At 43.5% G+C, this 5,000-nt stretch overlaps 1 protein-coding gene across 2 annotated transcripts in view; it reads left to right on the plus strand.

Annotated features, from left to right (window-relative positions):
* The window catches only part of LOC310792579 (NAD-dependent protein deacetylase sirtuin-3), a 12,097-nt gene continuing 7,097 nt past the window's right edge, over nt 1–5,000 (plus strand). Inside the window, exon 1 of one of the 2 annotated variants that reach the window (XM_083654278.1) lies at nt 1–89. The gene's annotated coding sequence lies outside the window, so the exon portion shown is untranslated. Of the gene's footprint in view, nt 90–148; nt 207–5,000 lie in introns of those variants that run through there. The other variant, XM_083654279.1, reaches the window with a different exon arrangement.

Consider the following 5,000-nt stretch of genomic DNA (forward strand, 5'->3'; position numbering starts at 1 on the left):
TACTTGCAGATAAAAAGAAGCAGACATCCAAACAAGTGAATTTGACGGCCAATTGATTGGAGCGGCGGATCGCACATTTTCGGATTAGGGTAGGTAACATTCGTTACGTTAGTGTAAAACCTATTCTTGAACGACCCGGTTTACTTTCTCTGGCTCTACCCTCGTCGTCTGGTCAGCTTTCAAAAGTTCCGCCCTCTGTAAGACAGGTCAGTAATGCATTGCTGGTGATGTAACTTATGATGACGGTACGTACGTGCTGCCCCTCTTCGCCGGATGGCTTTACAAAGTGATTACCAGTGGATTTTCTGCCATGTCCATTCCTAACCATGCCACTGATTTTCTGCACCAGATGTCCTTTGTGTGGGACTGCACCGCATTTTCGTGCCCTTTCCCAAATTCCCATGTCCCACATTTGAGATGATGTCCCACATTTTGATTGGCTCTAGCTTTCAAAAGACTGAGCGAGAGACAGGGAGAGAGAGAGAGAGAGAGAGAGATACTATAATTTCTCTTCTTCTGGCTTTCTGATGTCTTTAGGCTTCTATGACAGACTATCTTTGGGTTGTGGACTGTTGGTCAGGACAAAAGAAGACATTTGAGGATGTCATCTTGGGCTTTTGGTAACATTTTATAGACCAAACGATTAATCGCTTAGTGTAAAAATAATCAACAGATTAATCGATAATGGAAATAATCATTAGTTGCAGCCCTACTCAGCATTGGTAATGTGTCCGACATTGTCCCATACAAAGATACTCTTTGTCCCACATTTGGTTTGCTGGGATCTGGACACCCTACCATACACTGGGACACTCCGCCAATGCCGATTTTCAATGCTGATTTATTTTGCACGTAATCTCACACATATCTGAAACTTCCTGGCATTCATTTAGTTTGACACTTTTGAGAGTTGATTTGAGTGAAGTTGTGGACCAGTGATGTCAGTCACAAATGACATCAACTGTCAAACTAAATGAATGACTGCAAAACGTTACAGTTTTCTGATATAGCCCTACTACTGATTTTGTAATGATGCAAAAGCTGGTTGAAAATCTATTAAAGAGAGATTTACAGGTTCCCCAAATGTTTATTTCGCTTACCATTTTGTGCCACATTAAGGCGATAAATATCAGCTGTGAATTTAAGGGATCAGGTGTTTGAGCTCCTCTAGTAATAGCCTACTGAAGTAATCTGAAATTGCTTTAAAATCACAGCCTTCCTGAGGCACTTTTCTGACAACGAACACTGTAATTTAGGCTAGTGGCGGCGCCGCTGCGGGTCATTTAGGTGCCCTAAGCGTAATTGATATCTGTACAAATTACAGATGTCCCCTAAACGCCTCTGCTATTTGCCATACTCCCTAAACACCTCATGCAGGCTACTGACAGTGTGCTCCTGCATTACTTTACTGGCTTTCATGGGGAAGCTAAGCAGGTCTGGCCTAGGATACTCCTTGGATGGGAGACTGGTGCTGGAAGTGGTGTTGGAGGATCAGTAGGAGATGCTCTTCCCCTCTGGTCTGACGAATAATCTGGTCTAATGAATAATCTCCCCAATGCCCCAGGGCAGAGACAGGGGTGAGTCCTTCGGATGAGACGTTAACCGAGGTCCTGACTCTCTGTGGTCATTACAGATCCCATCGGCACTCTTCGCAAGAGTAGGGGTGTAACCCCGTTACCCCGGTGGCCTGGCTAAATTCCCACACAGGCCTTCCTTCAATCATGGTCACCTAAGCGTCCCTCGTTACTTAATTGGCACATTCAGTCCCCAACTCTTCACCACGATAGCTGATGTGTGGTGAGTGTTCTGGCACAAACTGGCTGCCGTGCACCACCCAGGTGGGTGCTACATATTGGTGGTGGATGAGTGGAGTTCTCTTCCCCTCCCTCCCCTGATATGTGTTAAGCGCTTAAAAGGCGCTATCTAAATCCAATCAATTATTATTATTATTATTATTATTATTATTATGACTGGGGGAAATGTGAGTTTGTTTATTTGCTGTGTCGGTCGTCGCATGCCGTTTTAAACAAGGAGATCCACAACTTTCTATTAAGGGCACCGTGGCCAGTTCAAAACAGGGAATGCCAAACTGGCCATGTGGATAGTTAATTTTAGAAGGGGCATTGCAGTCAAACTGCGGGGCATGATCCATGGCACTGTCCGTTTGACCGTGGTATATTCTTGCCTGGGTTGCCCCTCACAGCACTTGTGCCTAGCGTTGTGCCGGCATCTCTCAGAGGTGCCGGTTAAAGATGCCTTGTCTACAGTCCACCATAGTGCCTCTATCATTAAAAATGTTGTAGATTTGTTGTACTTGGTGATAAAAAAACATTCTCAGCCTAATTGTTTGCTTCCACTCAGAAAGTGCCTTAACACTGCTGGTGACAACCAAGACTTGTGGCTATTTTGTGAACTAGTAAACCTCCTTGGAGCAACTGTCAATGGAGCCCTCCTAGGTAATATGACGCATCAATCATTTATTTTCCTTGGACAAGTTGGTTTATTCTGTTTTGTAAAGCAGGCTGTTGGTTTTCATGTGTAATATCATTAGGTGTCAGCAGATGGCAGTGTTGCCTCACTTGTTAGTGACTCTCCAGTATGCACAGTTTGTAACCTTGTTCTGAGCATCAATGCAAATCAAAACTTGTTTGCACTTAAATCAGTTTGGTGCAGTACATGTCTTTTCAACACAAAGTAACCGCTTTGCCGTCAGACCAGTCAACGTCCTTATTTCTCTTCAAAAGATTGAAGCGTTTTTTTTAAGCCTTTTCTCGAATTGGGACTATTGTGCCACTTTTAACCAAAACAAGACTGACCCTTTTTATTTATTCGGATTGCAGACATGTTTCAGCCTCAGTTGCTCTTGTTACAAACCCTGACATGTGACTGACTGACTGAACATTGGTTTACATATATTATTAGCTTATGTGTTTTGGATTTGATTTAATTGTTAACACTGGAGCAAAGTGGACCTGTGTTTCCAGTTGTGATGATCTGAAATTGTTGATCATTTTCCTTGTCTGCAGATCCCTTCAAGAATCTAGATACATGTATCAATATCAATATGCCACAAAATCCATAGATTAGAGCTTAATACATTCAGGCTGGCACTCCATCAGAGAAGTAACAGGACAGGAGTCATTAGTTAGCCATGGCCCCACCAGGCAACATGACCCCCCCCCCCCCCCCCCCCTCTCTCTCTCTCTGTTTGAGCAAGCAATATACCAACACAAATTAGGACTAGCTGCTTTGTGTCAATTGAGAGTCCAACAAAGATACTACACAAAGTGATATGTCATTAGGGAACAGGTGGGGAAAGAGAACATGGAGCTGTTGCCTCTCCAAAAGTAATGAAGAGGTCTCCATGGAGACCGGGCTGCCAGTCGTGGTCCTTGCGTCGGGGGGCAGCAGAGATCAAAGACGGCGGTGCTCTCCCTCCAGACTTGAGGGAAGAACAATCCCGGTGTAAGTGGAGGGTTAAACGCTCGGGCTCTTAGGGGGAAAGCCCCTCATTAAACCTAACCAAATCTCCTTCAAGGCTATTCAGTGTAAGAACTGACATGTTATTCCTGTGACACCAGGTAGATGGTTTTGAACAGTCTGACCTCTCCAAAGCCAGGGAAAAGGAAAGTAAAACCCAGTGTTTCCCCTACCATTCTACAGGCCTGGCGGGCCCACCAGGCCAACGTCAGGCCAGATTTTTTTTTTCTTTTTTTTTTCTCTTTTTTTTTCTGCTCTCCCCAAAATTTCAATAAACCTTATTACAATACAACAATACTGGTGTTGACAGTGTTGACAGTAATAGAAGATGGCAAATCATTCGAAACAATAAGCATTTTGCTTTTAGGAGCATTGTGCCAGCGTGCAGCGCTGTTCCAAAACGTGTCAACGTGTGTCGTTACAACTGTTCACATCGCATCCCATAATAGTATGATGATACTTGGGATGTCATTGCGAACATAGATGCAAACAGGTTAGCTAAAAGTTTAGCGTCGCCAGCGAGGGCACCCACCGTTGCGGTCGGGGTACGTTTCGAAATCCCTCCAGGCCTGACAAAATTTCCATGGGAAACACTTAAAGCCTGTGACATCTGGTGCTATCTACATGTTCGTGCTGGAGCTCTCCCACCCACAATAAATGGGCATCTGAATTGGTGGACTCAGGATGTAGGCTAGAACCCTCTGACTGCTCTCTTGCTTGTGTGCTAATGGCTGGAAAACGCATTAAAAATATCTTAAAATACAGGATCTACTCGGCTTATCGATTCTGTTCGCCCTACCGGAAGTGCTCGGCTCGGGCTCTAACCATGGGTCTAACCCACCCTAGCTTGTTAGCTAATCTAAAGCTGTCGGCCATTTTGCCCACGTTAATCCCACCACGTGTCCGACGACGTACAGCCAATCAAATGCCTGCCCCCATCTGAAATTGGAGCCGAACGATTTTTGCCCCGACACCGGGACCAAACTAAATTGAAACATACTGACTCGCATGGCACTATGGCACCATTTTAATCTCTGAAGTGAATTGTAATTGTGAACCATTTTGGTTTTGTTAAAATATGCTAACAAATGATGTCTTATACCTACTTCCTGTTTGAAGATACAGATCTGTTGCAATTATAAGTTCCAAAAGAAGAATTCCAGCATTCATCATTATTATTATTATTATTATTTATTTGTTTATTTTTTGTGTGGCCATGTTTGCCTTTATTTGATAGGACAGTAGGCAGACGAGAGAGAGAGAGAGAGAGAGAGAAAGAGAAAGAGAAAGAGAGAGAGAGAGAGAGAGAGAGAGAGCGAGAGAGAGAGAGAGAGAAGCTGGGTATTGCAGTGATTAGATTTCAGCCTATATAATTTCTAAAAGTAGATATTAATGATCAAACATTTCCATTTATGTAGCCTACAGTATTTATGTTTTTGTTTCAACTACAAACATAAATAAACGTCAACTTGAAACTATGTTTCAACTACCACACACAGCATAATATTTTAGCCTGTTTA

Source organism: Poromitra crassiceps, assembly GCF_964638095.1.
Source record: "Poromitra crassiceps genome assembly, chromosome: 18".
Classification (NCBI taxonomy): Eukaryota; Metazoa; Chordata; class Actinopteri; order Beryciformes; family Melamphaidae; genus Poromitra; species Poromitra crassiceps.